Source organism: Tamandua tetradactyla, chromosome 7 (genome assembly GCF_023851605.1).
Source record: "Tamandua tetradactyla isolate mTamTet1 chromosome 7, mTamTet1.pri, whole genome shotgun sequence".
Lineage (NCBI taxonomy): Eukaryota > Metazoa > Chordata > Mammalia > Pilosa > Myrmecophagidae > Tamandua > Tamandua tetradactyla.
The window spans coordinates 59,944,017-59,956,003 of record NC_135333.1 but is presented as its reverse complement, the minus strand read 5'-3'; the positions used below and the strand labels follow the sequence as shown (position 1 = coordinate 59,956,003).

The following is an 11,987-nucleotide window of genomic DNA, read 5'->3' as shown; positions in this document are numbered from 1 at the left end:
AAGCTGCAAGTACTAAACTAAATAAAAAGAATTGACTTTTATCTTTTCCATTGATTGAATTATATTTGTTTCTCCTCCCTTTACTTTGTAATGAGAAAATCCAATCTGGACAGAGTTCAGTGCACATTGTACTATAAATGATTAACAGTTTTTGGACACCATTTTATAATATGTAATCAAGCTTTAGAGTTCCTTGTGTCTGAAAATTTTAGAAAACTTATTTTAGAGAATTATCAGAAACTGTCAAAAATGTAGAAAAAAATTTATGTCATCTATGACCTTCCTCAGCAGTATTCATAAGAGAAGACAATTGAAAACAGCTTGTTACGTGCCTGGAAATGCTTAGATTAACTATGATGCATGGATAAATTGGAATGCTATGGAAGCATAAAAATTAAACATATAGCATAGTTCTTAAGAAAAATCCAAAAATATAGGACAAAGAACTTCTGATGTGATCAGTTAAAAAATCAGTCTATGTATTATGAAGAAAGAATGGAATCACAGCCAAATATAAAATGCATTGGAAGGAGGGTAAGTCTCCCCAGTGTTTAGTCATAAAAACATATAGTTCTGCTTCTGGCAGAAGTGGAGAAAATGGAGTTTCCTGAAAGATGCCTAATGCTTTAAACTATTATCTCAAAATGCCTTTGCTCAACTGCTCCTGAGTTTGCTTGCTGTCCTTCAGTCTTCTTTATTACTAGTCCATCTGTAATGACACCTGTGTTCAATCCCTTAATTTGTTGCAAAATTTAGAACATGGTGTCCCCTGACTATAAACTGCGTTGGAGTACCTGGACACTGCCACCATCTCTCTTCCCCCTCGAGTTTAGCATTTTTCCTGATGATCAGGATTTATGCCTTGAACTAATGCCTGAGTCTCCCAGGTGACTTAGAATTTGTCCAGATCTCTGTTCAAGTGGCCCAGACTTAGAGTAAGGACTATTCAGTGCATTCTCTCAGTGAACTTCAACAGTGATCTTTGTATGTCTTTCAGTTTTATTTGACTCAGTTTTCTTTGCACAGCATCAAAATGAAATAAGGTGATTCTGAGGCTTCATGGTTATTATTTCTGTACCATAGTGGCCAGGTGTGCCTTGGTCTTTCCCCCCACTCTCTGTTTCTGTCTACACCCCCCCCCCCCCCGCATTTTCAGAGTTGTGCTTCCTCCAGGCTGCCTGGACTACCATGCTTCCAACTTTTAGTCAAACACGTATAGACTCTCAAAGTGAGAGGGGGACCTGAAATCCACTTGAATCACAGTGAAGGCATCAGATGATACACAGGAATAAATCATGACAGTAGGTAAAAATCTTTATTATGAAAAGGATTCACATTAAACCATAAGAAAAAAAATTCTCAGATTCTTAAATAGTAAAATCTGAAGAGCTCATCCTGAGTGTACCTAATATGGGGGAAAACTGACTTCCAGTGGCAGCAAGAATTGACACCAGAGGCATTTCCCAAAGCCTGGGTTCTATATTTCAGGGTCCTCTGCTAATCCACTCAGGCCCAGCTGTGTACATGTCCATGCTTGTTAGCCCAGGTCTGTGAGGTCACTGAAGAGGAATGTGTGGGTTCTGCCTTGGAGATAGCAAAGTCTAAATGGGGATTTTGAAAAACCTCCGATGAAAAAGTCTTTCCCTAATTTTCTGAAAGTGTAAGAATGAATGTATGGGAAGCTGGAACCATCAGAAGGTTCTTTTCTACTTTTACACTTTCTGGGTTTAACTCTCAGACAGTGTCTATGGCCTATCAAAGCATGAGCACAAAATTATTGATGTTGATAGTACAAAAAGTGAGGATATTTGCCTTTGTGTAGATAGGTTTAACGTGACTAATCTATCTTTCTTGGTCACAAGCTTTTGAGGTTACACTTGCTTAATTGTTGGCTGTACTTTTAATCTTGTCCTCTCATCATGAGAGAACCATAATCTTATAGCATAACCCAGTAAGGTAGACAACCAAACTCAATGAATCACGGCAAATCTGCTTGTTACTCACAACCCACACATACCAAGAAACACGGTAGCACAGGTTGCCTTGTTTCCAAGACCCGTGGGGGAGAATGATGAGCCTTCTGATGGCATTTCCAGCACTGGTTTGCATTGCACCTCAGGAACCCAGAGCTAAGTGTGCAGCACGTTTTGTGGCAAATAGTGAGTAGCCTGTTCTCCCCTCAAGGGAGCAAGCTGTGACATGGTAGTCACACTGTGGTGATGTTGACTTTGAATTCCCTGATAACTAGATACAGAAATGGCTCAATACAGGGGATGGTTGGACTTTGCTTTCTGGCATACTCAACAAAGACATTCAGACTGCCTTTCCCAACACCCACCAGCTCTACTCTTTCATGTCATTTGCTCTGGTTTAATAGAAAACTTAATAGCATGATGAAAAATGAGTGGCCACACTTTATGGACCATAATATTTATATACTGCAAAAAATGGGGAAAAAGATTTTTATTCTTCCTTCTTCCTTTTCAAGAATTAATTAAAATCACAAACATTTTTCCTGCTTGTGGTGGTTAGTTTTATATGTCAACTTGGCTAGCTTACAGTGTCCGGTTTTTTGGTCCAACAAGCTCTGGCCTAATTGTTACTGTAAAAATGTTTTAGAGATGCAGTAGTGTCTACACTCAGTTGATTGCATCTTCAGATGATAACATATATAATCAGCAAAAGTGACCTCCCTCATCAGGTCATTTGGCTGTCTTAAAGTCAGTAATAAGGTTTCAGTAGTCAGAAGGAAATATTTCCAACTCTAATGCTGCTAGCCAAATTTGCCTGGAGAATTTAACTTCACCTTCTTGAAGTTTCCAAATTGCTGCCCTACATAAATCTCATTTGCCAATCCTCATGATAATGTGAGACAATTCTTATAATAAATATCTTAGTATATAGTATTTATACATGTATATATATGGATGTGTGCATATATGTATGTATTGTCTGTGTAGCTTAAGAACACGGATTAATAAAGATTTTTATCCTAAGAATAGGGTACTATTATTTCAATAACTAAAATTGTGGAGGTGGTTTTGGAATTGGGAAAGGTGAGATGCAGAAGAATTTTTATTGTGCTTGAACAAAAAATGCTAGGTTGCTTTGATAACATTATTGGTATAAATATGGATGATAAAGGTGCTTATGGTGAAACCATAGAAGGAAATAATGAAAAGTACTGTTGGAAACTGGAGGAAAGTGACTCATATTATGAAGTGGCAGAGAATTTGGCAAAATTATGTTCTTATGTCAGTTAAAAGTAGTTCTTATAAGTCATGAACCTAGAATATTCAGTTGAGGAGATTGCCAAGCTAAGGGTAGAACGTGCAACCTGGTTTCTTTCTTTTTTTTTTTTTTAGTGTCTCATATGATTTTTTTTATTATTTAAAGAAAAAAAGAAATTAACACAACATTTAGAAATCATTCCATTCTGCATATGCAATCAGTAATTCTTAACACCATCACATAGATGCATGATCATCATTTCTTAGTACATTTGCATCGATTTAGGAAAAGAACTAGCAAAACAACAGAAAAAGATATAGAATGTTAATATAGAGAAAAAATAAAAATAATAATAATAGTAAAAAAAGACACAAACAAACAAACAAACAGACAAACAAACAAAAAAACCCCTATAGTTCAGATGCAGCTTCATTCAGTGTTTTAACATGATTACTTTACAATTAGGTATTATTGTGCTGTCCATTTTTGAGTTTTTGTATCTAGTCCTGTTGCACAGTCTGTATCCCTTCAGGTCCAATTACCCATTATCTTACCCTGTTTCTACCTCCTGCTGGTCTCTGTTACCAATGACATATTCCAAGTTTATTCTCGAATGTCGGTTCACATCAGTGGGACCATAGAGTATTTGTCCTTTAGTTTTTGGCTAGACTCACTCAGCATAATGTTCTCTAGGTCCATCCATGTTATTACATGCTTCATAAGTTTATTCTGTCTTAAAGCTGCATAATATTCCATCGTATGTATATACCACAGTTTGTTTAGCCACTCGTCTGTTGATGGACATTTTGGCTGTTTCCATCTCTTTGCAATTGTAAATAACGCTGCTATAAACATTGGTGTGCAAATGTCCGTTTGTGTCTTTGCCCTTAATTCCTTTGAGTAGATACCCAGCAATGGCATTGCTCAGTCGTATGGCAATTTTATATTCAGTTTTTTGAGGAACTGCCAAACTGCCTTCCACAGTGGTTGCACCATTTGACATTCCCACCAACAGTGGATAAGTGTGCCTCTTTCTCTGCATCCTCTCCAGCACTTGTCATTTTCTGTTTTGTTGATAATGGCCATTCTGGTGGGTGTGAGATGATATCTCATTGTGGTTTTGATTTGCATTTCTCTAATGGCCAGGGACATTGAGCATCTCTTCATGTGCCTTTGGGCCATTTGTATTTCCTCTTCTGAGAAGTGTCTGTTCAAGTCTTTTTCCCATTTTGTAATTGGGTTGGCTGTCTTTTTGTTGTTGAGTTGGACAATCTCTTTATAAATTCTGGATACTAGACCTTTATCTGATATGTCATTTCCAAATATTGTCTCCCATTGTGTAGGCTGTCTTTTTACTTTCTTGATGAAGTTCTTTGATGCACAAAAGTGTTTAATTTTGAGGAGCTCCCATTTATTTATTTCTTTCTTCAGTGCTCTTGTTTTAGATTTAAGGTCCATAAAACCGCCTCCAATTGTAAGTTTCATAAGATATCTCCCTACATTTTCCTCTAACTGTTTTATGGTCTTAGACCTAATGTTAAGATCTTTGATCCATTTTGAGTTAGCTTTTGTATAGGGTGTGAGATATGGGTCTTCTTTCATTCTTTTGCATATGGATATCCAGTTCTCTAGGCACCATTTATTGAAGAGACTGTTCTGTCCCAGGTGATTTGGCTTGACTGCCTTATCAAAGATCAAATGTCCATAGATGAGAGGGTCTATATCTGAGCACTCTATTCGATTCCATTGGTCGATATATCTATCTTTATGCCAATACCATGCTGTTTTGACCACTGTGGCTTCATAATATGCCCTAAAGTCAGGCAGTGCGAGACCTCCAGCTTTGTTTTTTTTCCTCAAGATGTTTTTAGCAATTCGGGTCACCCTGCCCTTCCAGATAAATTTGCTTATGGTTTTTCTATTTCTGAAAAATAAGTTGTTGGGATTTTGATTGGTATTGCATTGAATCTGTAAATCAATTTAGGTAGGATTGACATCTTAACTATATTTAGTCTTCCAATCCATGAACACGGTATGCCCTCCATCTATTTAGGTCTTCTGTGATTTCTTTTAACAGTTTTTTGCAGTTTTCTTTGTATAGGTTTTTTGTCTCTTTATTTAAATTAATTCCTAGGCATTTTATTCTTTTAGTTGCAATTGTAAATGGGATTCGTTTCTTGATTTCCCCCTCAGCTTGTTCATTACTAGTGTATAGAAATGCTACAGATTTTTGAATGTTGATCTTGTAACCTGCTCCTTTGCTGTACTCATTTATTAACTCTAGTAGTTTTGTTGTGGATTTTTCTGGGTTTTCGACGTATAGTATCATATTGTCTGCAAACAGTGATAGTTTTACTTCTTCCTTTCCAATTTTGATGCCTTGTATTTCTTTTTCTTGTCTAATTGCTCTGGCTAGAACCTCCAACACAATGTTGAATAATAGTGGTGATAGTGGACATCCTTGTCTTGTTCCTGATCTTAGGGGTAAAGTTTTCAATTTTTCCCCATTGAGGATGATATTAGCTGTGGGTTTTTCATATATTCCCTCTATCATTTTAAGGAAGTTCCCTTGTATTCCTATCTTTTGAAGTGTTTTCAACAGGAAAGGATGTTGAATCTTTTCAAATGCTTTCTCTGCATCAATTGAGACGATCATGTGATTTTTCTGCTTTGATTTGTTGATATGGTGTATTACATTAATTGATTTTCTTATGTTGAACCATCCTTGCATACCTGGGATGAATCCTACTTGGTCATGATGTATAATTCTTTTAATGTGTTCTTGGATACGATTTGCTAGAATTTTATTGAGGATTTTTGCATCTATATTCATTAGAGAGATTGGTCTGTAGTTTTCTTTTTTTGTAATATCTTTGCCTGGTTTTGGTATGAGGGTGATGTTGGCTTCATAGAATGAATTAAATAGTTTTCCCTCCACTTCGATTTTTTTGAAGAGTTTGAGGAGAGTTGGTGCTAATTCTTTCTGGAATGTTTGATAGAATTCACATGTGAAGCCGTCTGGTCCTGGACTTTTCTTTTTAGGAAGCTTTTAAATGACTAATTCAATTTCTTTACTTGTGATTGGTTTGTTGAGGTCATCTATTTCTTCTTGAGTCAAAGTTGGTTGTTCATGTCTTTCCAGGAACCCGTCCATTTCATCTAAATTGTTGTATTTATTAGCGTAAAGTTGTTCATAGTATCCTGTTATTACCTCCTTTATTTCTGTGAGGTCAGTAGTTATGTCTCTTCTTCCATTTTTGATCTTATTTATTTGCATCCTCTCTCTTCTTCTTTTTGTCAATCTTGCTAAGGGCCCATCAATCTTATTGATTTTCTCATAGAACCAACTTCTGGTCTTATTGATTTTCTCTATTGTTTTCATGTTTTCAATTTCATTTATTTCTGCTCTAATCTTTGTTATTTCTTTCCTTTTGCTTGCTTTGGGATTAGTTTGCTGTTCTTTCTCCAGTTCTTCCAAGTGGACAGTTAATTTCTGCATTTTTGCCGTTTCTTCTTTTCTGATATAGGCATTTAGGGGCAATAAATTTCCCTCTTAGTACTGCCTTTGCTGCACCCCATAAGTTTTGATATGTTGTGTTTTCATTTTCATTCGCCTCGAGGTATTTACTAATTTCTCTTGCAATTTCTTCTTTGACCCACTTGTTGTTTAAGAGTGTGTTGTTGAGCCTCCACGTATTTGTGAATTTTCTGGCACTCCGCCTCTTATTGATTTCCAACTTCATTCCTTTATGATCCGAGAAAGTGTTGTGTACGATTTCAATCTTTTTAAATTTGTTAAGACTTGCTTTGTGACCCAGCATATGGTCTATCTTTGAGAATGATCCATGAGCACTTGAGAAAAAGGTGTATCCTGCTGTTGTGGGATGTAATGTCCCATAAATGTCTGTTAAGTCTAGCTCATTTATAGTAATATTCAGATTCTCTATTTCTTTATTGATCCTCTGTCTAGATGTTCTGTCCATTGATGAGAGTGGTGAATTGAAGTCTCCAACTATTATGGTATATGTGTCTATTTCCCTTTTCAGTGTTTGCAGTGTATTCCTCACGTATTTTGGGGCATTCTGGTTCGATGCGTAAATAATTATGATTGTTACGTCTTCTTGTTTAATTGTTCCTTTTATTAGTATATAGTGTCCTTCTTTGTCTCTTTTAACTGTTTTACATTTGAAGTCTAATTTGTTGGATATTAGTATAGCCGCTCCTGCTCTTTTCTGGTTGTTATTTGCATGAAATATCTTTTCCCAACCTTTCACTTTCAACCTGTGTTTATCTTTGGGTCTAAGATGTGTTTCCTGTAGACAGCATATAGAAGGATCCTGTTTTTTAATCCATTCTGCCAGTCTATGTCTTTTGATTGGGGAATTCAGTCCATTAACATTTAGTGTTATTACTGTTTCGATAATATTTTCCTCTACCATTTTGCCTTTTGTATTATATATATTATATCTGACTTTCCTTCTTTCTACACTCTTCTCAATACCTCTCTCTTCTGTCTTTTTGTATCTGACTCTAGTGCTCCCTTTAGTATTTCTTGCAGAGCTGGTCTCTTGGTCACAAATTCTCTCAGTGACTTTTTCTCTGAGAATGTTTTAATTTCTCCCTCACTTTTGAAGGACAATTTTGCTGGATATAGGAGTCTTGGTTGGCAGTTTTTCTCTTTCAGTAATTTAAATATATCATCCCACTGTCTTCTAGCTTCCATGGTTTCTGCTGAGAAATCTACACATAGTCTTATTGGGTTTCCCTTGTATGTGATGGATTGTTTTTCTCTTGCTGCTTTCAAGATCCTCTCTTTCTCTTTGACCTCTGACATTCTAACTAGTAAGTGTCTTGGAGAACGCCTATTTGGGTCTATTCTCTTTGGGGTGCGCTGCACTTCTTGGATCTGTAATTTTAGGTCTTTCATAAGAGTTGGGAAATTTTCAGTGATAATTTCTTCCATTAGTTTTTCTCCTCCTTTTCCTTCTCTTCTCCTTCTGGGACACCCACAACACGTATATTTGTGCGGTTCATATTGTCCTTGAGTTCCCTGATACCCTGTTCAAATTTTTCCATTCTTTTCCCTATAGTTTCTGTTTCTTTTTGGAATTCAGATGTTCCATCCTCAAATTCACTAATTCTATCTTCTGTCTCTTTAAATCTACCATTGTAGGTATCCATTGTTTTTTCCATCTTTTCTACTTTGTCCTTCACTCCCATAAGTTCTGTGATTTTTTTTCAGTTTTTCTATTTCTTCTTTTTGTTCAGCCCATGTTTTCTTCATGTCCTCCCTCAATTTATTGATTTGGTTTTTGAAGAGGTTTTCCATTTCTGTTCATATATTCAGCATTAGTTGTCTCAGCTCCTGTATCTCATTTGAACTATTGGTTTGTTCCTTTGACTGGGCCATATTTTCAATTTTCTGAGCGTGGACCATTATCTTCTGCTGGCGTCTGGGCATTTAATCAGATTTCCCTGGGTGTTGGACCCAACAGGTTGAAAGACTTTTCTGTGAAATCTTTGGGCTCTGTTTTTCTTATCCTGCGCAGTAGGTGGCGCTCGTGGAGCTCATCTGTCTGCGGGTCCCACCAGTAAAAGATGCTGTGGCTCCTTTAACTTTGGAAAACTCTTGCTGTAGGGGGAGGTCGCCAGCTGAAGTGGCTTGGGGGAGTGCCTATCCACCATTCCCAGCCAGATCAGGAAGCCACGTGTTTTGAAGGGACCCCGGTTGCCGTTCTCCACGGCTTGGGGATCTCCCATCCAATTCTCCCAGCTGGTCCGGGGGGCTGCGCATGGGGGGGTGCCAGCCGCCGCGGCTTGAGGGGACCGCCTGTCCTATTCTCCCAGCCTGCCCGGGAAGGAGGGAGGGAGGGACTCTGGCCGCCTGCCGCCCCAGCCCGGGGAAGCCCGCACCCCTCGGCGATCTCACCGGAGTGGGTTCTCCCAGCCAGTCAGCCGTTCCAGAATGTGATACGCTGTCTTCCTTCTTGGTCTCTGTCATGGCTCCGGGAGCTGTTCTGTATCATTTCTACTTCTCTAGTAGCTGTTCTGGAGGAGGAACTAAGACTCGCACGTCTTACTAAGCCACCATCTTCTCCGGAAGTCAACCTGGTTTCTTTTTGAAGCTTATAATAAAATGCAAGAGGACAGAGATGAAATGAGAACTGAAATCTTACACAGAAATTGGTAATTTTGAAAATTCACAGCTCATCCAGACAGTGTGCTCTGAGAATAGAGCCAGAAGAGGTTGTACCAGTGACCTCCCTGGGCTCCCTGCAGGTGAAATCCCAGAGAGCCAGGCTCCTCACAACTGTTTAAATGAACAACCTTTTGCTCTATGAGTGGGATATGGATCAATCAGTCATTTCAGATGAAGTCAGGACTGAAAATGCAGCAGCCAGGAAGGATCTGCAGAAAGTCCTTTTGACTGTTGGTTTGGCCCCCATTGTACTAAATTGAAAGCTGAAATTTGTGAACTTTATTTTTGTAAAATTTGTATGAGACTAGCCACTGAAAGCCTGGACTGACAGGGACAAAGAAGGGAGGAATTGAAGGAAGAATAACTTTAAGGACAGAAACATGCAAGCAGAAGTCTGGATAGAAAACATCTCCTTGGGCCGCAAGAGAGGGCCCACCTGTGCATATGAAAAGATGGGCTCACCCTTGAGCTTGAAGGGGCAGACATCTTTCCTAATGCTTGAGGTGCCAGGGCTTCTGCCTTAACATTTGGGAGAGTTTGGCCCTTTCCCAATGCTCAGAGAAGGCAGGTTATATACCCAAGGTGTTTGGAAGAGTTCATCCACTCCACCAATGCTTGGAGAGGGTGGAATGTTCACTGTGGTGTTTTGGCAGAGCACTCCAAGACCACCACTCCAGTTCTCCAGGGTATAAACTTCAGCATTCTGGGAGAGCCTGGCCACTGTTCCAATGCATAGAAAGGGTGGGGCTTTTTTTTTTATCCTCTGACCAGCCCAGGAGGTTAGAAGATAGAGCAACTACCCAGAGAAGACTCCCAGAACTTAAGATCTAATGCTGTTTACCATGCTGGCTTTCAACCATTGTTGGAACCCATTATCCCTGTATCCCTTCTAACTTTTTCCTTCTACAATGGAAATGTCTATCCTATGCATGTCCCAAAATTGAATTTAGAAGCAGATAACTTGTTTCTTAGGTCTTTCTGGTCTCTAGAAAGGGAGCACAAACCATAGCTGAACTTGAATGGCTATTACAAAAGGGGAATTTAATCTGTTACAAGTTTACATTTCTAAGCCTATAAAATTGTCCAAACTAAGGCACCGATAAGAGGTTACCTTCACTTAAGAAAAGCCAATGTGTCAGGAACACCTCTGTCATTTGGATAGTCATGTGGCTGGCATCTGCCTGTGCCTTGTTCCTGGGCTCTGTTGCTTTCAGCATCTGTTCCTGTGGGGCTTTCTCACTTTGCTTCTCCAGGGCTGGCTTTCATCTCTTGGCTTCCCTTGTGTCTCTCCAGGTTCTGGCTTGCTATACATCTCATCGGAACCTCTACTGGGCTTCAAGCATCTCCAAAAATCTGTTTCTCTGTTCTCTATGTGTCTGCATCTGTGTCAGCTCTGCTGTGAAGTTTCTGTGGGTTCTGAGGCTTCTGTTATTTCTCTAGCATCTGTTGTTTCTGTTAGTTTTCTTGAAAATGTTTCCTGTTTTAAAGGATTCCAGTAACATAATCAAGACCCACTGGAAATGGGTGGAGTTACATCCCCATCTAATCAGAAGTCAATACACACAATTGGGTGTGTCACATCTCCATGGAGCTCATCTAATCAAAATATTCCAAACTGCATTATTGAATCAGGATTAAAAGAAATGGCCATTCCCACAAGATTAGAATCAGGATTAAATCATGGCTTTTCTGAGGTATATTATACTTTCCAATAGGCATAATACCCAGAACTGACTTCAATAAGAATTTGTACTTAGTGCTGTTCTAAAATGGCTAAAGGGCTCTGGGATGTTGTGATGAAGTGCATTTATTTTGTATGTGGGAAAAACATATCTATTGGTTGCTCAGTGTGTGGACTATGGTTGGATGAGTTATGTACTCCAGAAATGACATGTTCTTAATCTGCATTCCTAGGGGTGTGAAACCATTGTAAAAAGACCACTTGCAAATATTATTTTAAATGAAAATGTGGCCCAACTGAATAAGTCTTAATCCTTATTACTGAAATCAACAAAAGCAAGAAAGGAGAGAATATCACCATGTGAAGGAAATGAATAATTTCCATTTGGACAGGTGGTTAATAACCCTGGAGGAAGCAAGCTGTCTATTCTCTGAAACCATGAGCCAATAAGTTCCTGCTGTTAAGTGATCCCATTGTGTGGTATTGTCTTAGCAGCCTGGAAACTTAAACAATTACTCAAAGCCTTCAAAAAGTACTTCCTAAATGTCAGTCTGCAATTTCCAATTACTGCCCCTGTGGAGCTTTTTTTTTTTTTTTTTTTTTTAAGTTCAGCTATCTGGGCACCACCTAGGCATTTGGAGGAAACAAGAAGGCAGCTGACCATGGCAGTCCTCTGATAACAAGACCTGTTTGTAAACTTGTGTCTATTGTAGCTTCTGGGGTGGAGGAGCTATGGGTTTCACAGAGGTTGGGAAAAGATGCCCACCACCAATCCCACCACCAATCTGAGGGCTACTCAGAGCAAACCAGGTCCTTGGTCAAAATCTCTGTTCTCTAATTTGCCTACACTTTGGAAGGTTTTGTCATAAATAATTG

The 11,987-nt window shown here is 38.7% G+C and overlaps 1 long non-coding RNA gene across 1 annotated transcript in view; it reads left to right on the top strand.

Moving 5' to 3' along the window:
- Nucleotides 1-11,987, top strand: part of LOC143691286 (uncharacterized) — a 153,330-nt gene that overhangs the window by 72,995 nt on the left and 68,348 nt on the right. The window lies entirely within an intron of this gene.